Source organism: Trichosurus vulpecula, chromosome 7, assembly GCF_011100635.1.
Source record: "Trichosurus vulpecula isolate mTriVul1 chromosome 7, mTriVul1.pri, whole genome shotgun sequence".
Classification (NCBI taxonomy): domain Eukaryota; kingdom Metazoa; phylum Chordata; class Mammalia; order Diprotodontia; family Phalangeridae; genus Trichosurus; species Trichosurus vulpecula.
In genome coordinates, this window is record NC_050579.1 from 257,796,575 (window position 1) to 257,823,473 (window position 26,899).

The 26,899-nt window shown below is 42.6% G+C and overlaps 1 protein-coding gene and 1 non-coding gene across 3 annotated transcripts in view; both read left to right on the forward strand.

Annotated features, from left to right (window-relative positions):
• The first annotated feature begins 1,144 nt into the window (after window positions 1-1,144).
• TRNAA-CGC lies at window positions 1,145-1,216 on the forward strand. Its single transcript has one exon. It is a non-coding gene; the product is annotated as a tRNA-Ala (tRNA).
• Window positions 1,217-9,293: 8,077 nt separating this feature from the next.
• LOC118856829 (zinc finger protein 184-like) overlaps window positions 9,294-26,899 on the forward strand; it is a 32,862-nt gene continuing 15,256 nt past the window's right edge. Inside the window, exon 1 of one of the 2 annotated variants that reach the window (XM_036767354.1) lies at window positions 9,294-9,332. The gene's annotated coding sequence lies outside the window, so the exon portion shown is untranslated. Of the gene's footprint in view, window positions 9,333-9,580; window positions 9,605-26,899 lie in introns of those variants that run through there. The other variant, XM_036767353.1, reaches the window with a different exon arrangement.

The window sequence follows — 26,899 nt, forward strand, 5'->3', positions numbered from 1 at the left end:
TTTATCATACAGGCTTTCTTGAAATGAAAATTTATTGCTATGTATTTTGCATCCTCTATGTTCTGCTGTGCACATGACATGCTTTTTTTCTTTGTATTTAAGTTTCAATATTTAAGTGTATGTTTCTTTTTCTTTTCTCTATTCTGTATTTGAGTTCTGGCGTTTGAGTCTAAAATAAACAACAAAGCCTTCCATCCAGAGCTTCTTTATAACACCAGCTACATAAATGATGTACCTTTATGGAAGTAAGACTCTGCTTTGAATCTAGTAGGAGATTAAATGGATGTTTTAGTTGGAGGAGGCATTCTAAATCATCTAGTCTGGTCTTTTCCAAACTCATTTAGCTTTTTGAATATATTGCTAGAACCCATAAATGTTCGTACAGGGAATAGAGAGTATGGAATATACTTAGGATAAAGAAAGAACTTAGATACTTATTAATAATACTATTTTAATGAACAAAGTCTCCCAAAACTTGCCTCTGTCAGAAGAAACCCCCTTAGATTTCTCAACCATCCAACTTAACATCTCAAGGCTGGGCTGCCCTAGGCACTGTTCTTTGTAGATAAGGATTCAGGCCTGCCTTTTAGGGGAGGGCAAAACACTCCCCTAGGTTTTGCACTTCTCAGAGAAAAATAGTTAATTCTTCCCAAGTGAGTGAGAACCCTTAGAAACCTGTGGTCAGGACATTCCTGCTGCTTACAACAGAGTACAGTCCAGAAGCCTAGGCCTGTGGGGGCTGTCATCAATCATGTTTGCAGACAAGGACCTCCACCCTAACACTTCTGAATTTCGAGGAGCTCTCCCAACAGATAACAACCTTATTTCCAGACGTTTTCGGGGAAAGGGTAGGAAAAGAGTAAGATTTAAGAGAAGCTGCATTGTACTGAAATTTTCCAGGGAAGAGGGGACCCTAGAGATCACTCGTATCCTCCTTCCGGGCGGGAGAAGAGGAAGATTGAGGGAGATTAGGGTGGCCAGGGAGCTCTCTCCACTCCAGAAGCAGTCAAACCGCCCAGCTTCGAAAACTGATGAATGAACGAAGCAGAACATTCTCTCCGGGCGAAGGCCAAAAGATCCTGCAGATAGCATCAAATGTGAATAAGTTCCAGGAAGGCTGACTAGAAAGTACACCTAGCGGATTGGGGATGTAGCTCAGTGGTAGAGCGCATGCTTCGCATGTATGAGGCCCCGGGTTCGATCCCCGGCATCTCCAAGATACTTTTTGCAAGTTCAGCTAATGCATAAATACCGTGCTGTGTAGCCTACGGCTAACAAACAAGCAAAACGAAACTCAGAAGCCCCGCCCCACGCCCACCCCATAATTTCATTACCCTAACCTGATATATACAACTGCATACACATGCAAGTATCGGTGTATTTATATGTACCTGTGCATACGTATGTTTGATGGTTTTTTTCTCCCTTCCCTGACCACCTACCCCCTCCATTTTGCTTTTTCCCTCGGTAATGCCACCTTATTAGTTATGCTGTCCATAACAAAAGGAGCAGATATTGTCCCTTCTACTTTTGATACACCTTGGGAGTCATGATTGGGCTTCCCAGATGGAAATAAGCTGACTTCTGATGAGGAAAATAAACAATAGAAATTGTACGCTTGATCCTCGAAATTTTGGTGCTGGTTTATTCGCTGCCTTTGAAACTCTGTGTGTGTGTGTGTGTGTGTGTGTTGATGCCTTTCCTTTTGTCATCACGGTATTTTCTGGTTATTCACCCCTGCCCCACAAAATCACTGAGTCTTCTTGCCTTGAAACATAGAAAAGCAACAAAGAAAAAAAAAACCATTCAACAAGTACATCTGATTGCATATACAACATTCTGCACCAATCTTCCACTTCTCCAAAAAATGTAGGAAGACGTATTTTTTTTAATGAAACTGTAAATCTTATTGAAGGTAGTTTGTTTTTCAAAAATATGTATTAAATGTAGTGTCAACATCATTCTGTTTGTCTGTGTCTGAGTCCCCTTCTGAACTTATTCTCCCTTCTTTTTGACTTTTATGTTTAATTTAAGCTTTTATTTTTCACCTTGGTATCACTATCCTCTATTCTCTTTTCCAGCTCCTCTTCTCTTCCCAATAAAAGTCCTCTCTTGAAACAAATATAGTTAAGCAAAACAAATGTTTGTTGTATTGGTTATGTCTGGAAATGTGTCTTATATTGGAAACTTCTTAACCTAGCCTTAAAAAATGAGTGGCTTAAAGAACAAGTCAAAGAAAAATAATTTTGTTAAAGAAAATGATGACAATGAGACAACATACCAATACCTATGGGATGTAGCAAAAGCCGTAATAAAAGGAAATTTTATATCAATAAAATAGAGAAACAACAGACTGATGAATTGGGAATGCAATTTTAAAAACTTGAAAAAAAAACAAATTAAAAATTCCCAATTAAACCACAAATTAGAAATGCTAAAAATTAAAGGTGAGATTAATAAAATTGAAAGTAAGAAAACCATTGAGTTAATAATTAAAACTAGGAGTTGGCTTTATGAAAAAGGCAATAAATGATAAGCCATTGGTTAATGAGATTTAAAAAGAGAAAGAAGAAAACCAAATCATTAGTACCAAAAATGAAGAGTGAATATACCACTAGCGGAAATGAAATCAAAGCAATTATTAGGAGTTATTTTGCTCAATTTGATAGGTATAAGACTTTTAATTTGCATTTTTCTATTTGACCTAATGGTCAAAGAATGGCCTGTTTGGGAATGGTTCTTGTTCTTTAGGCAGCAAAGTGGCAAGGTGAATAGAGTGCTAAATCTGAGTCAGAAAGATTCTTCTTCCTGAGTTCAGATTTGACCTCAGACACTTACTAGCTATATTACCCTGGGCAAGTCTCTTAACCCTGTTTGCCTCAGTTCCTCCTCTGTAAAATGAGCTGGAGAAGGTAAAGTACCTTTTCCAAGAAAACCCCAAATCAGGTCACAAAAGTGTCTGAAGAGTCCAACACAACTGAACAATAACAATTTGTTCTTACAAACTTGCATCAATTCTCTATATATCTTTATCAGAGATGTTTGTTACAAAGATTTTTTTCCCCCAGTTAACTCCTTCTCTTCTCATTTGAACCACACTGAATTTGTTTGTACAATACCTTTTCAATTTTATGTAATCAAAATTGTCCATTTTATATCTTGTGATCATCTCTATCCAGTTGATCAAGAGTTCTTCCCCTGCCCAAAGTTGTAAAAGCCTAATTACTTCCAGACTGCTTTCCAATTTTCCCTTCAGTTTTTGTCATATTACCCCAGTCCATACCCCAGTAATTGACATTCTTTGGTTTATGGAACAGAAATTGGAGTGTTATCCAGATCAAAGTAGACAAAAGAATACACCAGAGTAAATGGCTCTTTCTCTTGCTGCTCCTTAGCTCCAGCTCCTGCTTGGTTCCAGAGCATATGTTTTTCCTCCTGTAAGTTCCATCTGCTCTGGGGACACCACAGTTGTCATCTCAGAGTTCTCCTAGGATCATCTTACCTTTTGGAACTCACCAGGTCACCTGGACACTTCCAACTCAAGATACCCCTTTTCAGTAATGTTTTTAAATGTATAAAATAAAATGTAGGATTACAAAGGAAATTAAATATTAGTGTCAAGCCCTAGAATCCACTCCTCCCAAAAAACTCTGGTACCCCTACCCTCTTCTGACTAGCAATTTCTAATCATCCCTTACCCCCAGGGTAAACTCCTGGGAATATCTGCTGTGGCCAGCTGTTTCTAACTGCTTCTTTTCCTGGAAAGAGATAGCTCCAACACACTTCTGCAACTCCTCCCTTCCTGCAGTTCAGCAATTCGTTGACCCTACAGATGACTGTCTACAAGCTACAAGCTTAGGCTACAAGTACCTAAAACTGATCTTGTGGTTTTTATGGGGATGTGCTATCACTCTACAATAAATAATAGGTGAACCACCCCACTATTCCTTCTATCTATCTAGCTGCCCCTCCTGAGCGTATTTAGCTTCTGTTTATAATTCCCCTAAGTCTCCCTGGGTAAAGACAGTGCGTTGTTCTCAATCACAATTCTTTGATCTTAAATAAGTGCCTTATTTTATTTATTGATTACCTTGTTGGTCTAACTTTTATATAGGCTTGACATGAGTAAAACTAAAGATAATAATAGCTAGCACTGATATAATGCTTTAAGGTTTGCAAAGTGCTTTATGTGTTAATTTATTTGATATCATTAGATCAGATGTAAATTTTTCCTCTCTAAGACTCATCATAGTCTATCCAAAGCCTCTTCCTTTCCATGTTAAAAACCCCTAGGTTTTACGGGTTTGGATTAAGGGGTTTTCACCTTTCAAATTGTGAAGTTTTTTTCTCACATTGTAAGGTGGAGAATTTGATGTCCAATACATTAGAGACTAGTCAAATTGACTAGCTGCATTAATCCCTAGAAAATGGTTTCTGTTACTGGTCTTGCCAAACCCAGATAACCTTTGTGCTTTTTTTATCCACATAATTCACTAGGAAACCTCTGGAAAGTTATGTGGTGGCACAGTGTTATCAATAGTATTTAGAGAACATAAATGGAAAAAAAATAATAAAAAGAGTGTTAGACATTCTGTAATTTCAATGACCAAGAAGCCCATTCTTGGAGAAAGTTGAAAAAATACACTTCTCTCCCTTTTCTTAAGGAGGTGGGGACTATGGATTTGGACATCTATACACATCCTTGGATGTGTTAGTCAGTTTTGCAGACCTGCATTTTTTTTTCTTTTTTAAATTCTTTGTTATAAGAAAGGTGAGAGACATGTATTTGGAAGATGATGTAAAACAAAATATCTCAATGTTTAAAGACAAAAGAGAAAACATTATTAACTGAAAATGATAACAATGACAACAACCAACAACATTGGTTGGTGGGTTGCTGTCCTTGGTTCTGGAACTGGACCAAAATGATGTCACTATGCTAGAGTCAAGTTACAGTATGTCTGACTGTGGCTGATCAGACCAATACAAGTGGAATGTTCTACCACAGGTAGGGCACAAATAGCCCTTGTGAACATTTGGGGTGGATTCTCTAACTCTGCGCATCTCCAGGTTCTTTTGAGCTATTTCAATTCTGCTTTGCTCATAGTGTGTGAAAGAGCTAGGACTAGTTGTGAAAGCGCCCCAGGGTGGCGCTAGAGGAGGTGACGACCAGAGGTGATGAACAGAGCTGAGACCCAGAGAAATGACTCAACTTGTGTTTGTCCTCGTTTTCGAAGAGGACCATGGCATCAGGGAAATGATGACATGATTTGCAGTTGACTTTGATTTGAGTGAAGGAGGGCTGTGCAAGGTCACCAGCCTCACTTTCTCCTCCAGAGCTATCTGGATCCAATGACCAGATATTCATCAGGATGACTGGAGATTGCCCAGGATGCATTTGGAGACCCTGGACCTTTTAGGCTAAGGCCTTTTCACATGCTTAGAGTGAGGTAATGCCCATTCAGTGAATTGGCCGCTTTAAGAAATGAGGGAAGGGATGGCCCCTTTAATTAGAAAAAAAAAAAAGAAAAAAAAATCAAGCTGGGAGGGGAAGTCCCTCAAAGATGCTGTTCCAAAGAAAAACAGTTACCATTGACATTCACTCTAAGCCGGGAGGGCCCAAAACACAGCCATTAAGTGGAACTTGGACAGGGTTTAAGGTTTTGTGAAAGAAGGAAGGAAGAGAGAAAGGGAGAAAAAAGAAAGGAAGGAAGGAAGGGAGAAAGGGAGAAAAAAAGAAAGGAAGGGAGAAAGGGAGAAAAAAAGAAATGAAGGAAGGAAGGAAAGAAGGGAGAGAGGAAGGGAGGAAGAAACCTAACCAGCAAACCTCAAGTTAAGTGGGCAGCTTCTGGCCATCAAAATTTACTTTCCTTTGGAGAGGATAAAGAGAGGGGGAGGACCAGATGAGTTACCCCACCAGCTGGGTCCCCATTCAGGCAGCTAGGTCTCCTCACAGGTTGTGTTTGTCCTTTGTTTTCGAAGGTGACCATGACTTAAGGGAACTGATGACAGGACTTGAAGTTGACTTTGATTTGAGTGAGGGAGTGCAACGTCACCACCTTCACTTTCTCCTCCAGAGCCATCTGGATCCAGTGACCAGATATTCATCAGCATGACTGGAGATGACCCAGGATGCAATGGGAGACCCTGGCCCTTTAAGGCTAATGTCTTTTTGCCAACTCACTTAGAGTGAGGTAACATCCACTCAGTGAATAGGCCACTTTAAGAAGTGAAGGAAGGGATGGCCCCTTCAATTAGGGAAAAAAAAAATCAAGCTGGGAGGGGAAGTCCCTCAGAGTTGCTGTTCCAAAGAGAGACAGTTACCATTGACAATTCACTCTAAGCCACAATGGCCCTAGACATTCACACTCCAGAGAAGAGAAAAGGGCATCTCCCGGGGTCCTTAAAAAGGCTGAGAAGCAACTTCATGTATTGCAACGGCTGCTGGCTTTCCTCCCTCGGGCTTCTACACTTTCACCCTCCCTGCCTCTCCTCCACTTCTCCCTACCCTCCACCCCTCACCTCTGCCCTATTCATCTTAATTCCAATTATACCAAAACATACACATGCATACACACACATACGCACACATGCACACCTTTAATTTAATTTCCGATTAACAAGAATTACTCCTTTCCATGTCTTCCCCCACCATTGGAAAACTATTCCTCCCTTCTTCCCTCCCTATTTCGCCATTCCTCACTTCTCGTCTCTGCCTTCTCCCCCTTCTCTCTCCCCTCTTTTCTCCCGTCCCTCCCCGTCGGACCCAGAGATGGCCGAGGCAATTCTGTCTATTTCACCGAATTACTTACTACACGTTTCCCTGTCCTGTGGAAGTTCGAATCCCCAGCCCAGGGAAATTCGTGTGAGCCCTTGGGACTCACCGCAATCCCTCTCGCTTTCGAAGCTCTAGCATGGGAAACTATTTGACTCCTGCCCAAGCCATTTGGGACCATGGGAGGAGATGCAGGGTAGGAGACTCAGACCGTGAAGGAAGCAAGATAAGAGGAGGGTTGCACTACAGGAAACCAAGAGAAAGAGGGGATGGCCATGGAAGGGGGAGCACAGGACACAAGGGTGCTCCGGGGAGGTTGGGGAGCGGGAGGAAGGGCTGGAGCTGAAGCCCTGGGGGCCATAAGGAGGGGGTTATCCAAAATATCCTGTTGACCCCCATTGCCCCTTTGTGGGTGTGCTCTACCTATGAGCATCTTACAATCTTTTCTGAGAACGGGGTTCTGAGAGAGCTCCACGAAGGTCATTATGTAAGGAATTTCTGTCCATTTTTTCTCGCTGACAATATAATTTTAACTGTAAAAGAGTATTATATTGTAAAGTCCCAAAATAAGGCCACTCTTCATGGTCTTCTAAGTGATATTGTGGCCAAGCAGTATTGCAAAGGTATATCAGCTTTTTCCTTTTAAGTTCTTTAGAGAACTTAAATTTTTTCCAATTTTGTAAAAGACAGCCTAAGGGTGAATTTTTGGGAATCAAGGAGGTTTGACCCATAGTGAGCCCAGGGGGCTGGATGTCCCTTCCTCTGCAAGGAGGATCTGGGAGTAAGCCTCAAAAAGGAACAAAGCAAGACAGGAAAAAAACAAACACAAAAAGGTACCTGAGATTTTCCCATTCCCTAGCCCTGAGAGAATTGGGAAAATTGGGGGCGCACTTCCGGATAGGGTGTCCGTCCTTGTCTATGCTTCAGAAGGTGTGCCCAGGTCCATGGCCTTGAACATAAACCACTGGACCGAGAACCTGAGAGCATCAGGCTGAGTCCGAGACAGCGAGCAGCTGTCTGACCTACTGGGGACCTGGGGAGTCAGGCCCGAAATGCTTGGAGAGCGAGAAAGAGTTTGGGTTAGGGAGAGGCTTACCTTGAAGTCTTGGCTGGAGAAGAACTTGAGATTAGCAATCGTTCCCGGCCAACGCACCATATATGAAGAGGTTTTAGGTTGAGAGGTGCTCGACACCCCAAAATATTGATGCACCGGGTCCTGCCGAAAGAATTCGACTCAAGCCTTCTCAGCCAAGGGAAAAGAGAAAGTTTATTAGGGATTCACCATAATAGGCTGTCTTAAGAAATCCCCCCCTTTGTGACGCCTGTTTCCACAAGCGGGCCAGATTCAACCTACTGAATTAGATTGAATCTGAGCGCCTTCATGGAGGCAAGATGAAGATTATATACACAAAGATTGTAGGAGGGATTGAGGGGTGGTCTGGGGTGACTAGAGGAGGGGTTTAGGGAGGGTCTTGAGGGGAAGCCTAAGGAAGATAAGGTGGGGTCAGAGTCCAGGAACCTAGAGAATGGAATTAAGGATGGGAAGTAGCTGAAGGCATGGATACTGATCTATCAAGGGTGGGGAAGTAGCTGGACAACAAAGGGTGAGGCTAGGTAGAGATTTGGGCCTAATGATAATGTGAGGCTTGTGGCCTTAGGGGAAGGCCAGATCTAATTGGAAGATTCAAGGCCGGTTCAAGGGGGCTCCCAGAGACTGTATTCCAGATTCAAGGGGGTTCCCAGAGATTGTGCCCTCATCACTTTCATCCCTGAGTGGTTTCGCTCATCCTAATCTTTGTGCCAAAAGACGAATTGGAGACATCTGAGAGTTTTGAAAAAGATGCAAATAGTTTGTGAGAGGCCAAGTTGACAGGAAAGAACTGGGACTGCGTAGGCTGAATTGGAGCAGTAGAGACCGCCCATTCCCCTACTCCACTCCCCCACCCCCACCCCCACCCCCCAAAATCACACCTAACTTCAGAGAAGAGATGGAGAAGCCTGGGAAGGATTCTAAGCTGTCTCTTTACAGAAGGGAGGAGGAAGTAAAAAGGACCTAAGACAGACGGGTCAGCGACACCCACAGTGTGACATTTAACATTCTCTGTGTCTCTGTTTCCTTTAAGTGTAAAGTGCAACCAATTGCCTTAAGACATTTAAACACAAGTTGTTTAGCATCACCTAGTATGGGTGGGACCAAGGCCTGAAGGAGAACTGAGTTTTTGTTTTTGTTTTTCTAACTAGTAACTTCAACTCTGAGGCTTCTGTGGAACCGGCTCGGGCTGGAACCCTTGCACACTTTTTAATCAGGGATGTGGTGGAACGAAAGCGGCAAGGTGGGCCCGGGGTTCCCAGATGCCTACAAAATCCTCCCATTCTCTGGGATTCAGTTCATTTCCTCGAAAGCTTCCAGCATGGGTCTTGCCTTTCCTCTCCTTGAACAACAAAGCCAGGAGGAAGAGGCACAGCCAGGGGGATTTTGGGAATCGTAGTTTTAAATGATCCGGCTTCACTGTCTGTTGTTTGACGGCCCCGGATCCCTGTGGACACCTCTTGCCAGGTCAGAACGTGCATTCGGGCGTGGGAGGGTGTGACCTCGAAAGGCGACGTGGACGCTCTTGATCCCTCCACCTCACCTATCTTTTGGGGGTGGGGGGTGCCGGGAGGCAATGGGGTCCTCATTTAATCCCTCCTCCTACTGCAGTAGGCTGCGTGCTCCTGATCGGGCCCCCACATTGGGAGCTTGGACTGAGTACGGGGCGCGGCACTGGACTGTTGGAGATGGCACTGCGCTCTCCAGAGTAGCCAGAAGAATTGTTCCACTAGACTAGGGTGAGTTCGCAGCCCTGGGGGCACCAGTATCTGCGAGAATGCTCTCGGCCCCTGGCCACTGCCCTGCAGTGTCCTACTGCGATTTTGGCAGGGGTGGGAAACCATAGGAGGAAGAAGGACGCACTCCGGGGCACCCGACCCTTTCTTTTTTGGTACAGTTTTGTCTCAACTAAATCCCTTCTTTTGTAACCTAAAACTGAAGCCCTTTGGTTGCACCCTAGGGAGTCAGAAAAGTGGAAAAGCCTCTCTCCGCGCCCCCCATCCATCCTATAATAGTCTATCAATTAGTGCCTTTGTTCCGTTTTCCAGATGCATACGTATTTCCTGGTGCCCTGAAGGTCTGTACTTTCTGGTTCCAAGGACAAGGAGGCAATAAATATTTTTTTCGCCTGATGCTCTGTGTGTGTGTGTGTGTGTGTCTGTGTCTGTCTGCCTGTCTGCCTGGGTGTCCTTGAGTGTTTTGTTTACATATTTAAACGAACCAACTGCTGGGCCTCTAATCTCTTTTGACCACAGCTCCACTCTGTTGCCTGATGCTCATCTTGTGTACATTCTGCGTCTTTCTATAGTTCCTGTAGCATATTTGAACTGCATAAGTTGAACTGCATTAAATTATGATTGCTTAAGCCCCTCCTTTTGACTCTTTCAAGCAAGTTTGGACTTGAATCTTCCCAAGGTTCGCTCTCTGAATAGCCCCAGAGTGAAAAAGTACCAGTTGGAAGAAACTATCTTTTTGTCTCTCAGGTCTAAGTTCCCCTGGAAAAATGAAAACCATAACATATAATAATGTAAGCTAATATAAGTTTTATCTCCACTTTACAGGTTAAGGAAACAGGCTCAGAAATATAGATTTTAGAACTCAGATCAGCTGACTCATTCCGATATACTTCTTGGTTACTAGTGGTGAAGGGAGAACAGTTTCTTCTTGGAGCAGAAGTTCACTTTAAGGGGAGACACACTTAACTGAATTTACGTGGCTCTAGTTTCAGGAGGTGCTCAAGCTGAGAGATCTGAGGCTGGAGATTCAAAATTACACAGTCATGGTCTAAAGCAGGGATGGGGAACCTGTGGCCCTCTGGGTCCTCAAGTGCAGCCCTTTAACTGAATCCAAATTTGTTCTGTGAAGTTTGGATTCAAAGGGCTGCACTTGAGGACCTAGAGGGCTGAAGAGGTCTAAGCAAAATGATGATAGGGGTGCTCGTGACTGATGAGGGTTTGGGGTGAGAGGTGCTCGACACCCCAAAGTACCGACACGCCGGGTCCTGCCGAAAGAATTCGACTCAAGCCTTCTCAGCCAAGGGAAGGGATAAAGTTTATTAAGAGTTAGCCAAATAAGCCTGCCCCGAGAGATCCCACCCCTTGCGACGCCTGTAAGGAAAAAGGGCCAGACCCATCTGAGCTAGATTGGTTCTGACCAACCTCATGGAGGCAAGATGGAGATTATATACACAAAGGTTGTGGGAGGGATTGAGGGGGTGGTCTGGGGTGACCAGAAGAGGGGTCTAGGGAGGGACTTAAGGATGAGGTCAGACTCCAGGGTGGGGGAAAATAGCTGAAGGCTATATGGAAATGACAGACCATAAAGGGCTAGGGTAACAGAGCTAGGGTATAGATATTTTGATCAGGATTAAGGATGGGAAACAGGATTAAGGGTGGGAAACAGCTGGACAATAGAGGACTGGGCAAGGTAGGCATTTGGGCTTAATGGTTATAGCCTCAGGCCAAGGCCAGGTCGAGTGGCAAGATTCAAGGAGAGTTCAAGGGTTCAAGGGGTTCCCAGAGACTGTGCCCTCATCATTCCCCCCTCAAACAAATGGGACCCAAATTCTTTTGGGGTCAGGGACGAAGGTCTCAGCTTCTGGAATTGCTTCCTGCTGACAAGGGGCGTAGAGCTGGCTTGATGGGTCCAGTTCAAGGGGTGCACAGTCATCTGGAAGTTGATGGCTTGAAGACTGGAGGAGACAAACCTGGCAAGGAAGTTAAGCAAACAACAAAACAGACAGTACAGGAGTACAGAGAAAGGACAATATCCCTGGTGGGAATTAAAGATGACTATTTCATACCTAGCTCCCCTAACCACTTGTTCTGCTTCGGGGTTCAGGAGTGTGTAGCACATCCAAATTAGGTCGGGGATATCTAAGAGCAAGGTTTGATGTTTGGTGAGCCTGTGGTTAGCCAGGCACTGGTGGCCCTCTGCTTCCAGGGTGCTCTGGCAAGGCAGAGCTTCTAGGGGCTGGTCTGCTAGAGGCTTAGAAGCTTCCTCAATTGGAATGGCTGTAGCAGCCAGAGAATCTAATTGTTTTGGAAAACAGGGGTCAGATCCTAAGGACTGGATTAGAATTCCCAAAGCCTGTCCTCTCCTTCCTTCAGCAGAGTGAGTGAAAGGTTTTTCTAGATTAGGTAAAGCTAATGCTGGAGTGGTGGTCAGTTTAGTTTTCAAAGTCCCAAAAGCTTGTGCTGGGTAGGGGCCCCACTCTAGAGGGAGTGAGTCAGGGCCTTGAGTGGCAATTAATGGTTGCAGTCCCTCCCAAGCCTTGGGTTTAATTGGATATTGAAGGCAATGGAGGGAAACTATGGCTGGGGTGGCAGAAGTAGCTTGCCCAGGAATTCCCTGATCCCAAACAATTGGCTCAACCCTCTCCCACGCCTCTGGGGGAACATGGGGAGGTCTGGGAAACAGAGGGAAAAGGGAGTTATGAGGTTTAACTAGAGAAAATTGGCTTCCCAATTTCACCATCAGGTCCCTTCCCCAAAAGGGGGCAGGGCCAGAGAAGGAGTGTTCAGACAACAGATCCTTGATGCCCATGACCTGATGGGTTGAGGGGCATGTGGGGCCAGAGCAATTAGTTAAAACAAGAGAACATAGCCGTGATAAAGTGGGTAACCTTACCTTCTGCCTCGATTTTGCCCAGGGCTCCTCGAGAGAGGTGGAGAAAGTGGGAGCACGGCCAAGCCCCAGGCTTTCCCCTCCTTCCGAGTCTTGAGAAGACCGGAGGACAGGGTGCTGGGAGGAGGCTCTACCACTTTTCCAGCCTCGGGGACACCTCCAATGTCCCTCCTGGTTACATGCTGCGCACGGTCCTAGAGGCCTGGATCCTGGAGGCTTCTTCCAGGGGGGGCGCCCTAGAGGGGCACTCCTTAGACCAGTGACCCTCCTTGTGGCATCGAAAGCAGGTTTCCCTTTTGCCAAAGTTGCCAGAAGCACCCTCCGGCAATCTCCTGGCCATGGCAGCCGCCAAGAATTGGGCATGTTCTCTGTCTCTGGCTTTTTCCTCTGCCTGGACTAAGTCTCTATTATTGAACACTCCGAATGATGTCTCCAGTAATTGGGCCTGAGGTGTTTGGGGTCCCATTGCCAATTTCTGCAGTTTCCTCCTAATATCTGGGGCAGACTGATTAATGAAATACATGTTAAGTATTGCCGCCCCTTCAATAGAATCAGGATCCAAATTTGTATACTTCTTAATAGCTTCTACTAGCCGGGCTTCGAAAAGGACAAGGTTTTCTTTTTCTCCCTGAGTAATCTCCCTAATTTTTTGAAAATTTATTTGCTTTTGAAATGCAGTTCTTAGGCCTTCTAACAGGCAAATTACCATATGGTCTCTCTTTTCTCTATCCTCACTCCTTTGATAATGCCATCCTGGGTCACTAGTTGGAACAGCAGCTGTTCCTGGGGGATATTTTATGGAGTTATTGCTAGCCAAACTGTCCCCAAATCTTTGAGCGTGTTTCCATATTCTCCTCTTCTCCTCAGTGGTACAACAGGTAGAGAAGAGGATATGCAAATCACACCAAGAAAGTTCAAATTGCAGGGACAGATCCCTAAAACCCTCAGTAAACTTAGTGGGATCTTCTGAGTATCTCCCCAGTTTTTCTTTAATTTGGATGAGATCTGAAATGGAGAATGGAACATGCAATCTCCTTGTCCCAGCAGGGGAGGCAGGTATTTCCCTCAGGGGAAAAAGCCTTGAAGGCGCTGTGGGACCTGGAGCTTGGGGCTGAGGTAGATTAGACTGCAAGGCCAGGGCATCTGCCTGGCAAGGGAGATCAGCTAGTACCTGAGGAGGGGTAGAGGTCAGAGGGGAAGATACCCCAGAGACCCAAGTGGGTGCTACCTCAGAGAGAGGGGCTAGGGGAGGAGATATTGCCGTGGGGGCAGGGCCCGAGGCTGGAACCTGAGTAGGGATTGCCTTGGGGGTAGGGCCTATGGTGATAGATGTTGCAGGGCCTGCAGTAGAGGCAGGGCATGGGGTCCCTTCGGCTGGAAATTCCTTCCTCCTTAGTAAAGGAGAAGTTAGGAGTAATTGTCAGGAGACAAACAAAATAAAACAAGAAAACAAAATATACAGAAGGTACCTGAAACTTTCCCAAATTCCCAGCGCCGAAACAATTGAAAGGATCTGGCACATGCTTCCGGATGGGGCATCCGTCCATGTCCTTCGACATGACCACTGGACCGAGAACCACCTGATAGCGTCAGGTTGAGTTGACCAGGACAGCGTGACTGTCCGACTCACTGAGACCACTGGACCGAGCTGTCGGACTGGACCGAGAACCACCTGATAGCGTCAGGTTGACCAGGACAGTGTGACTGTCCGACTCACTGAGACCACTGGACCAAGCTGTCCGACCCACCGAGAACCACCTGATAGCGTCAGGTTGACCAGGACAGCGTGACTGTCCGACTCACTGAGGCCACTGGACCAAGCTGTCCGACCCACTGGCACCTGCTGAGGTCAGGCCCGAGAAGCACATCCAAAATGTTTGGAGAGCGAGGAGGGGGATTGGGAGAGGGGGAGGCTCACATACCTTCAGTCTTGGCTGGAGAAGAACTTGAGATTAGTAGTGCTTCCCGGTTCAGTACCGGCGTGTCGGTACTTTGGGGTGTCGAGCACCTCTCACCCCAAACCCTCATCAGTGACCTCAAAATACCAACACGCCAGTTCCTGCCGAAAGAATTAGACTCGAGCCTAAGCCAAAGAAAAAAGACAAAGTTTATTAGGGATTAGCTATGTTAGCCAGATCCTCAAGAAGCCATGGCATAGGCTAGAGTCTTAAGGAATCTGCACCGTTTTTTGGAAGCCGGAGGAGATTTAAATACAGAAAAGATTGTGGGAGAGATTGAGGGGTGGTCTGGGATGACTAGAGGAGGAGTTCAGGGAGGGTCTTGAGGAGGAGTCCAAGGATGAGGTCAGACTCCAGGAACCAAGAGAATGGGCTTAAGGTGGGGGCGGCGGCGGGGAAGGGGAAGTGGCTGAAGGCTTGCACAGTGATTATATCTAGGTTGGGAAGTAACTGAAGGCATGCATATAGTATCAATAGAGGGCCAGGCTTAGGTAGAGATTTGGGCCTAATGATAACGTAAGGCTGTAGCCTCAGGCCAAGGCCGGATCACGCAAGGAAGATTCAAGGAGAATTCAAGGTAGGGGTTTCTTCCAGGGCCTATAGACAAATGGGCCTTTTTGGGTTAGGAAAAAAGGTCTCTGTTTGGGGTCTGTATCCCATCAGGGCCACAGGTTCTCCACCCCTGGTCTGAAGTCTCAGCCTCACTTTCCACCTCAGGTAACCCTAACCTACCTCCGTTTATCCCACTCAATTCACAGAAAGGCTGAGACCCAGATTCCATGAGAGGGCTTTACCATCCCACTCAGTAATGCTCTTTACCTTGATCCTCCAAGTCCCAGTCTATCTTAAGATCCTCTTCTGGGTCTTCCCGGCTTTTTAGCCCCAACTCAGTCTCCCCCTTCCCGACCAAGTTGATATAAATCTGGAAATCTTCATCTGTATGAATACAGGATTAGTTGGAGCTGCTCAGCAAAACCTATGGGATCCTTCCTGGGGCTGGGATACTCTTTGGCAATAATCAGGAGTTCTCCAAGCTGCCAGGGCTTCAAACCATAGGTTCTGATCAAGCCACTGTCCTCAGGGTTTTTTCCTGAGAGAACTTTGCCTTGTACTTTTGACGGAAACTAGAAGCTAGGGAACTGGTGGAGTCTTTTGGTAAAGGTGGGTATAGTTTAGGTAGTTAGGTAGTCTAGAGGTTGTTAATGAAAAGGTTTTCAAATGCTTTAATGCTTTCTTCCTTGATTCTAATTCAGACCTATGTTCTGAGTACCATTTACTATAGCTGTCTCCCTCCCTTCCTTATTCATCAGTTTCTGCCTTAAATCCTTTAATTTGTTCTTATCAAAGCTGCCCCAACAAGGCTAGCAAAGTTTAGGGTCATCATTAGTCAAATCAACCCAATCCTAGCAATAGGAGGGACAGTCAAAGCCATATTTCACCCAGTGGCACCTGTCCCTTCTCCCCAGTACTAGAGAGCTCAAGGCTTCACCCTAAGTCCACTCTTAAAAACTTCTGATGCTAATTACTGTTAACAGGATTTTTACTGAGCCAGGCTCTAACCTGAAAATGCTCGGACCTACATAAAGCAGGACTGGAAACAGGAGTGCCAGTAATCTGGTAGTTTAATCTATTTCAGAGTGAGAAATATTCTCTTAGTTGAAGTAAAAGCGCAAGTTATATATTTAAAGCATAAGTGGAAAAGGAGGGGGGAAGGTGGATTACAAATAATCATTTAGTGGTTTCCCAGGAGAAACCCACAAATCCCACAATACAACAATTCTGGAGTCAAGTCTTTGGATGTTGTGACCACCTCCCCTAGGGTACAGAACCAGAGTTCTGTGACATGAACAGGTTCTGTAATCTTTCATTCGTTTCACTCAAGGTCCAGTGACTGCGAGCATTGTCAGAGTTTTGATATATCAGTTCAAGCTGCATTGTGAGCTCTGACTCCCAAGCCTGAGAGGCAGCTCTTGAGAAAACTAAATTATTAGTATATTTATTACACATATCATATTGATTAATATAAAAAATTATAATTCCCTTCTCACAAAATAATTTGTATACTCTATGACAGTATTCAGTTCAGCTTTATTCACCATTTGTCATACAGCTCAGTAAGGGAGTTGGAAAAGATAACCTCATTTGAAACATGGACTTTTGCCTTTTTGATAACTGGGGATTTAGATAAGAGGAAATGGAGAGAGGATGTGGAATTCATTTCAGTAAATATTTATTAAATGCCCACTATTTGCAAAAGTTAAATGATATCTGTCTTCCATGATCTTAGGTTTTATTGGGGAGTCAAGAAGAGATATAACATGTACACCAATAAATACCAAGTGTACACAAAAAACAAAGTAACTTCAGAAGAAAGGGAGAGTTAATAACTTTAGTAGGGGGGGGAAGGGGTCAGGAAAAGCCTTCCAGAAAATGGTGGCACTTGAGCTTTATTTATTTTGTACAGCTAAATGGTGAAGAGAGAAAATACTGGCCTTACAGTCAGGAAGCTGAATTCAAATCCTGCCTCACACTTACTAACAATGTGCCTCTGCACAAGTGTATGGTAAACAAGTATTTTGGGGATGATACTGAATGATATGTTTTGTTATAGTTCCTTGATTGATTGTATCACCATGTATAATGCTTCTATTTGTTCCAGGATCCATGGCCATTTAATTTAGATATTTGTTAGGCCATGGACCCCGGTGGGGTGGATTATGTAATAGTAATTAAGATGGGACTTTTTGCTGTTCTCTTAAGTGCTTTCAATGATTCTGGCCTTTGTTTGAATGGGGCAGATAAAGTGGGATCTTTTTGTCTTGGAGTATTTCTCAGCACTGAGACAATTGGGAGTCATTGATTTGTATGTGATGTGATACTGGGGATGGGGAACTTTCCCACACTCAGCCTGAGTCAGGTCAGAGCCCTCAGGGCTCTGAACAGGATATAATTGAGGGGAGCTTGGCATTTGACTTTTGGGGCACACTCATGGAAGGAGTGTTGAGACCCTGGACAAGCTGTAACTGTCCTCCAGCTTTGCAACCCAGATGTTGGTTCTTGTCTAGTAACTATGAATTGTGATTTGAATCAGACAAGGTCTGTCTGTTGATGTTTGTAATTTCTGTTTGTATTTGCCTTCAAGCTCAGGGGGCTAATCTTTTCCCCCTGAACTGTGAATGATATTTGTATGTTTGATTAAACTGAGACTGTTAACCCCTTAAGTTGCTTTCCTTAGAAAAGCAGATCAAAGAATCTGTGTTGGCAGCTTTCTGAGTGCTGCTTGTTGGTGCATCTTACACCCCTACAGTAGCTGCTAGCAGGCTGTTGCTACAAGTCACTTAACTTCTTAGCCTCAGTTTTTTTATCTGTAAAATAATAATGATAATAACTCCTACTACACTGGATTGTTGTGAGAGTCAAATGATATATGTAAAGTGCATTGCAAACTTTAAAGTTCTATATAAATTCTAGCTATTTTTTTTTCTCTAGAAATAACTAAGGTCTGGTCTTGTGGAGTATGCCTATAATTCATGCTGCAGAGGATGAAACTGGTTGATGCCTGAGTTCAGGAGTTCCGAGCTTCAGTTAGGCTCAAGCCAAGCAAGTGTTGACACTAATATGATGAGTCTTCATGTGTAGGAAGGCAACCAAGTTGCCTAAGGAGGGGTGAACCAACCCAGGTCAGAAAAATGGAGCAGGTCAAAGCTTTCAGGCCAATCAGTAGAGAGATCATACCTGTGAGTGGCCACTGTATTTCTAGCTTGGGCGAGATGGGGATACCCAGTCTCAAAAAACCAAAGCCATTTTATATTTACAATTAAATTAATTTTCCTAAATTACACATAATGTAGGAGTACCAAATTTTCTTTTTATTTTTTAGACCTTTTTTGGATGCTTTTTATTTTTGCCTCACAGTCTTTTCCAAATGTGCCTCCCCACCTCACCTACCAAGTAAGCCTTCCTTTGTTCCAAGTTAAAAAAACCACCAAAAATAGTTCAGCAGAGACAACTGACACATCTGCCGTATTTGACAGCATATGCAACATATCAACCCTATAGTTTGCCACCTCTTCAAGGAAAAGAGCTACATTTTCTAATTTCTTCTCCAAAGTTAAATGGGACATGGTTACTGGAAGGATTGTAGTGCCATGAAAAGAAACAGGGAAGTTTGGAGAAGGGATAAGTTTAGGAAAAATATAATGGGTTCTTTTTAAAGACATTTTGAGTTTGAGATACATCCAAGTAGAGAGATACAGCAGGAAGTTGGTCATGTGTGAGCGACCTGCATCAAGATGATAATTGAACACAAGGGCGCCAATGAGGTCACCAAGAGGGAGGACTGAGATTAGAGGGTTGAGGGAAGCCCACACTTAGTGAATGGGAGGAGAATGATGATCCAGCAAAGGGTATTGAGAAGGAGCAATCAAATAATGTTGAGGAGAAAGCAAGGAGAGGACAATGTCCAGAAAGAAAGAGTCAGTGTCAAAGACTATAGGGAGAACCTGTGGTAGGAGGACTGAGAAAAGACCAGATATTTAGCATTTAAGAGATTGTTGGTAACCTTGAAGAGAACAGCTTTAATTAAGTGGTAGGGTGGGAATAAGGAAATGGAGGTAAAGTGTATAGATGGCTCTAGGAGTTTGGCTGTGAAAAGAAGATCTATAGCACAGTAGACTGAGGAGCTGAGGAGGTCAAGTGAAGGCCCTTTAAGGAGGAGACCTGGCATTTAGCAGAGGAAAAACCAGTGAATGAGGACAGATTAAAGATAAGAGAAAGAATGATCCTAAAATTGGGTGGAGGGGATGATACTGAGAGCACAAGTGGAGGAGCAGGATTTGTTAAGGAAAAGGACCACCAGAGACTTGAGTAGAGGACAGAATGGGGGATGAGGAAAGAAAAAACAGTGCTAGATTTAAACTCAGAAGACCTGGATTTATTTGAGTCCTATCTCTGTGTAACCAAAATCAAATAATTTATCTGGGGCACCGTTATCTATAAAATGAAGGGGATAGATTAGATTCTTTTTAAAGTCCTTTCCCTCTCAAAATCTGTGATTTTATTTGTCAAAAGTTTTTAGTGACAAAGTTACAGTATTATTATCTCAATGTATATCGTACAGGTTAGATATTTTTTACTGGATTAAGGAAAAATCTTTCTATAGTTTATTCTTCTTGGCAATTTTATCACAAATGAATTGTTGATTTTTATCAATAGTTTTTTCTCTATTACTCTAATCATAAGTTGGGTCTTTTGGTTTTTAAAAATATATTGCTGTATTTTGTTAGCTAATGACATATTTGATATTTGCATATGCACATATATTACTTTTTATAGGGTTATCTTTGCTGTATTTTAAAGTCAGCACCATATTTGCTTCTTAAAAGGTATTAGGTTGTACTCCCTCTTATGAATATAAAAGCTCTGGCTCCAGGTTGCCTTTCTAGGGTTATTATTATTAGTCACTTTTAGGCATCCTATTCTTCAGCCAAGTTGGCCTGCCTGCTATTATTTCCCATGCATATCAGTCCATTTCCCATCTCTGTACTTTTGCACAGCTCATTTTTCCATTCCTGGAATGTTCTCCCTTTTTACTTCTACCCCTTGGACCTTCTGGATCCTTTTTAGGTCCAGCTCAGGTACCATCTCTTATGTTAGTCAGCGCCCGTCCCCAATCACTGTGTTCTTTTTATTATGTATCCTGTACTTAGCTATGAAGATAAAGTATCACTCAAAATAACATATGCTTCTTGAGAGCAGGTACTGTATCATTTTTATCTTTGTATCTCCTGTGCCCAACATAATGCCAAGTACACAGTAGGCACTTAATAAATGCTCCCCGATTGATCTTTCTGATTTGTTTTTTCACCAAATCATTTTTGATAGATTGTTTTTCAGTTTGTAGCTTTATGACTTATATTGATATTTAATTCTAATTTTATTACATTGTGGTCTGAAAATTCAGGAAGCATAATTTCTGTCTTTCTAAATGTAGAACTTCTTTTTGACCACTTACTGTGGGATTGATATTAATGCGCATTCCATGTGTATTTGAAAAAAAATATCATCCCTGCTTCTCCCATTTTGTTTTTTACCATAGAACTGTTAATTCCAGGGTAAGCCGTGCCAATCTTTTAAAAATGGTTTCTTTTTTGTTTTTATGAACTTAACCAACATTAACAAATATGGTAATTTCCTTATACAAAGAAGAGCTGTATAATATGACACTTTATTATATATAATAATATATTTATATATTTTTTATGGTTAGTATTTATTAGATTTAACTTAGGTAGTTCTCACATTACTTTGCTTGTCTGTGTCCCCCTCTGAACTTCCTTCAGCTTTTTTTCTGTGTATTTTTTAAATGTTTTTTCTTTTTCCTTTGGTATCACTAACTATCCCCACCATTTCTCCACATAACTTTACCACCATACCCTCCAAAATAAAAGCTTCCTTTGTAACAAGTAAGTCCAGTGGAGCAAAACAATCTACTCATTGGTTATGTCTGAAAATATATCCTAGTCTAGCACCTTTCTGACAGAAGATGACAAGCTTGATTTATCATCAATCAGTACATATCTGTAAAGTGCCTACTATGTTCCAGGTATCGTGCTAAGTGCTAGTGATAAGTAAGAGGCAAAAGAAAAAGAAGCAAAAGAAAATCCTGCTCTAAAGTAGCTCATGGTCTAATGGAAGAGAAAATATACAAACAACTAATAATAGAATATAGCACCTACTATGTGCCAGGCACTGTGCTAAGTGCTTTACAAATATTCTCATATGATACAACAACCTTGTGAGGTATGCTATGATTATCCTCATTTTACAGATGAGGCAGAGGTTAAGTGACTTTTCCAGGAGTGTCTTGAGGCTAGTTTAAACTCAGGTCTTCCTCACTTCAGACCCCTCTCTCTATCCACCGTACCACCTAGCTGCCTTTAAAAAATGCTGTGGGAGGATAAGGGGAAATGATACACTGAGGAAAGGCACTAGTATTAAGAGGGACTGTGAAAGGAAGAAGCCAGGAGGCAGAGACGAGGAGGGAGAGTATTCCAAGCATGGGGTAGAGCCACTGAAAATTCCTGGGGTCAGAAGATGGAGACCAGTGTCACAAGATAACATAGTATGAGGGACAGAGAGCGGGGAGGTGTGAAGTGTAAGAAGACTGGACAGTTGTAGGTGGGCAAATTATGAAGGTCATTGAACACCAAACAGAGGATTTTATATTTGATCCTAAAGGTGATAGGGAGCCATGGGAGTTCATTGAGTAAAGGGTGGGAGGAGGACATGCTTAGACATGTTTTTAGAAACGTCACTCTATCAGCCAAGTAGAAGATGACTTGGAGCGGGGAGGGTCTTGTGATGGGCAGACCAACCAGTGGCTGTTGCAGTGGTCTAGGCATGAGGTGATAATATCATGGTGGTGGTGGTAGTGTAAGAACAGAAGAGGTATATCCGAGAGAGGCTACAAAGGGAAAATCGACAGCTCTTGGCAACAGATTGGATACTGGGGACAACTGGTGGTGAGAAAGATTGAGGAGTCAAGGATGATACCTAGGTTGCTAGCCTGGGTGACTGGGAGAAAGGTGGTACCCTAGTGATTTTAAAAAGAGGGAAGGGTTTTGAGGGAGAGATAATGAGTTCAGTTTTTGACATGTTGAGTTTAAGATGTCTACGGAACGTCCAATTCAAGATGTCCAATAGGCAGTTGAAGATGCAAGTCTGGTAATCAACAGAGAGGTTAGGGCTGAAGAAATAGATCTGAGAATCATCAGCATAGAAATGTTCATTGAATCCATTGCAACTGACAAGATCACCAAGTTAAATAGTATAGAGAGAGAAGAGAAGAGGACCCAGGATAAAGCCCTGTGGTACGCTCACAGTCGGTAGGCGTAAACTGGATCAAAGGAGACTGAGAAGCAGTGGTCAGATAGGTAGGAGGAGAACCAGGAGAGAATGGTATCCTGAAAACCTAGAAAGAAGAGAGTATCAAGGAGAAGGGTGATAGTATCAAAGGCTGCAAAGAAGACAAGGAGGATGAGGATTGAGAAAAGACCACTGAATTTGGCACTTAAGTCATCACTGGTAACTTTGGAGAGAGAAGTTTTGGTGGAATTATGAGTGTGGAAGCTAGACTATAGAGAGTTAAGAAAAGAGTGAGAGGAAAGGAAGTGGAGGCACCTCTGTTAGAAGACAGCCTTCTCAAAGAGTTCCACTACAAAAGCGAGTTTTCAAGTTATGGTTGCTTTCCTTTTCAAGTGCTAATCATTGTGTAAGTTGTTTGTCACTTTGCATCAGTTTATACAAGCCCTCCCAGGCTTCCCTGAATCATTCCTCTTAGTCGCTTCTTACAGCATAAAAATATTTTATCACATTCATATACCATATTTTGTTCACCCAGGTGATGGGGGAAACATTTCTTTTGTAGTTCTTATCCACAACCAGAAATACTGCTATAAATATTTTTGTATTTACCAGTCCTTTCCACCTTTCTTTGATCTCTTTGGGGGTATATACCAAGTAATGTTATCACTGGATCAAGTTAGTTTTTCTGTCTTTGACTAAAGTTCCAAATTGTTTTCCATAGCTCTTCCAACAGTGATCATCTTCCCACAGCCCCGTCGTAATTTTAATTATTCTTCTTTGTCATCTTTACCAATGGAAACTCAAATGTATTTTAATATGCATTTCTTTATCAATGATTTGGAGCATTTTTTTCATATGGTTGTGGCATATGAAGGCAGCTGGTAGCATAGTGGGTAGAACTGGGCCTGGAGTCAGGAAAACCTGAGTCCAAATTCAGCCTCAGACACTTACTAGCTGTGTGATCCTGGGCAAGTCACTTAATCTGTGTTTGCCTCTGAAAAATGGGGATAATAGCACCTACCTCACAAGAAGGTTTTGAGGATCAAATTAGGTAATTTTTGTAAATGCACTTAGTTCCTGACATATTGTAGTTGTGCTTATTCTTATTAAAAGCTTGTTCGTCCCCACCTTGTTTTGATAGCTTTAAAAAAAAAATTCTCTTCATGTCTTAGATACCTGCTGCACAGATTTTCCTCCCAGCTAACTGTTTCCCTCCTAATTCTAATTGCATTGATTTTGTTTGTGCAGTTTTAGGAAAATGCCCAAGAAAAACTCCTCCTCAAATTACTGAAATCAAAGAACAGATTTCAGGTGACCTCCAATTGTGAGAGGCTCTCATTCTCTTCTATAAGGAGAATGATGAGTTAAACATACTGTGGGTGCAGATCTTCTCTTACGATTTTCCTTGGATCATAATTCTGAGCTCCCTTTGGGGGTCCTCCTCTTTCTGGTTCCTTCTTTTTGTCCACTTTGGATATTTATATAATCTTCTCAATTAGTCCAGGCATTAGAACTAATCTGTTGCCTCAGAACATACATATGTGTCGCTTCCCAATGTGATGTGATTGCTCAGTTAGAGAGAAAATGAATTGTGGATGTTGGATCTGCAGAGAGCTGGGGAGGAGTTACAAGAGGTAACCTGTTCAGGTGAGTGACTAATAAATTTAGCATGACAGAAAAAAATTAATCCAAGTCTTAGACTCTAAGATATGAAGACACTTGTGTTGTAGTCTAGGCTCTATTACTAAATTTCTGTGCAACCTTAGGCAAGTAACTTAACTTTTCTGGATTATTTTCTCACTTGTAGAAGGGGTGGTTGTATTATGCATAGGATTGTATTATATGTAAGATTGTTCCCAAACTATGTATTCCCAAAGTCATTGTAAGGAACAGCCTTATTGATCTATGAGGGAAAGGTACAACTGAAGTGATGTCAGCCTTCCTCAGTATTTCTCCAGTTCTCCTGAGATAGTATTTGCAATCATTGCATGGGGGAAGTCATACCTGCTTCCATTTTGGGGAAGGAAAAGCTGTTATTCCTTGCCCTTCTGACCAGTTGCTTCACATCAGCTGGGACCAGCTAGTGCTATCTGTGGTAGCTCATCTCACATTTTGCTGTCCCTGAATCTGGCTGATTGGCTGAAATCCTATTTATCTTCAACCTCCTTCACTTAATCTATTATCTGATTCCACTTCCCATCTTCTTAAATAGGCTCAGTCCTGTATTTGTGCTCACTTTGGCCACTGTGACAGGACTCCTTCCACAGTTTCTTTTGCAGGTTCACCTCTCCTCCATTACACCTTTTTATCTTCTCCCCAGACTAGATTTGCCCATCTGAATTTCAAATGAATTATTACCTTCTCAGTAGAATAGTCCTCTAAGATATCTCCTTAGTCTCTGTCCTCTTCTCTCACTATACTTTCTTTTTTGGTGAACTTATCAGCTCTTACGTGTTCAATTGTCATGTTTACACAAATGAATCCTAAATCTACATATGCAGCCTTAACTTTTCATCAGAAGTTGATAATCACAGGGATAACTTCTTATTGGATATCTCCACTTGAATATCCCACTAGTGTCTCAAACTTAACATGGCTATTTTTCTCCCTAGACCCACCTGTCTTCCACACGTTTCTAATTCCACTCAGTGTATCACTATCTTCTTAGTCACCAAGGTACATAATCATTGAATTAACCTAGATTATATTTCTCCACCCACTAAATCCAAGCAATTGTTAAGTCTATTTCCACAGCATTTTTCCCATCCCTCCCTTCTCTCCATTTACATGGGTACCATGCTAATTCAGACACTCAGCATCTCTTACCTGGCTATTATAATATTCTCCTTGTTGATATTCTTGGATCTAATCTCTCCCTTCTTCAGTCCATCATTGACACAATTGCCAAAATAAACTTCAACAATCAGAGGTAAGCATGTCACTTTCCTGTTCAAAAATTTTCAATGGATGATAATTGCCTGTAGAATAAAATAGAGAGTTCTCTGCTGGACATTTAAGGACATGCATAATCTTGTTCTAACCTACCTTTCCAGATTTATTTCACATTTTTCCTACTATTTGTTTTATTTTACTTTATATTTACTTTATTTTATTTTGCTTTATTCCTTTCTGCACCTATCCCCCACCCTCCCCTGCCCCCGGCCAATCTAGTCTCCACAAAGTTACCAAATAGATATTCCTAAAGCACAGATCAAACTGTGTCATACTTCTGCTCAAGGAGCTCCACTGTATCCCTAGTACCTCTAGATTAAAGTACAAACTCCTCTATTTGGCATTTTAAATCCTTCACAATCTGGCTCCAATCTGTCTTTTCAGACCAGTTATAAATTCCCCTTCCCTCACACACTGTACATTCCAGCCAAATTGACTTGCTCATTGTTCCCTGCATGTGACATTCCATATCCTGCTTTTGCATAAGCTTTCCCCCTAGAATGTTCTCTCTTTTCATAGCTGCCTATTAGAACCCCTATCTCCCTTCAGTGCTCAGCTTTGAGTGCTACCTACTTTAAAGAAGACTTTCTTGGTTCCCCCAGTTGTTAGTAATAGACAGGAATGATTTTCTTTTGTACACATTGTGTATTTATTTACCTGTGAATGGGTTGTATTCCCTCTGCTTCTCAGAAGAAGGTAAGCTCCTTGAGGGTAGCAACTGTCTTACTTTTGGATTTGTGTCCCCAGGACCTAACAGAGTAGGCAATAAATGCTTACTGATTGATTTAATTGTCTATAAGAGTATTTTCAATTAAGTTTTGGTGGTAGAATACAGCTTGTCTGGCTTAAGTAAGAAGTGGATAATGAGGAAGTAGAAACAGTAGAAATAAACCATATTACTGAAATATTTGGCATTGAAAAGGAAAGGAATTGTACAGTTGCTAGAAGGTGCTAGGTAAGGGTTTTCCTCCATTATAAAAGCACCGTATTCATATTTGAAGGAATAAAGAAAGCAATTTGTGAAAACGGAGATATTAATTATGCCAGAAAGCAAGGGACAAGTCATCAAGGTCTTTCAATTAAGTCATTGAAGAGTCAAGAAAGGAGAGAAAATAGAATATAAACAGATGGGTTAACTTTAAGGAAGAAGCAGGGCATCTATTCTTCTGAGACTGAGGGAAGTGTATTGGAATGGTGATGTTTAAGTGACAATAAATATTTAGCCTCGGAGACTTCCAAGAGAGTTTTCCATCCAAAGTGGGTACTTCTTCAGTTAATAGCTAGACTGTATTTTTATAGTGATTTCCACCTAGTTCTTACTGACACCTGGAAATCTGCCTCTTGAGACATCTCTCTCCAGGATCCATGAATCTCACCTTTGTTCCAAATGGAATATCCTATCATATTTGGAAACTTGAAGCCCTGTTCAGAAGAAAAAAAAAATAGTGCATGGCTCAATCACAGACTCATAAAATCTCATAATAGCCACAAATCTAGGAACAAAGATACTTCTGAGCTATGTTGCTTTGCTGAACCAGTGTGTTTCCATATGGAGACAAAGGGGCTGTGCCTATAGAAGCTAAATGCCAATATATCTTTGTTGCATAAATTTGCTATGTTAGAACTAAATAA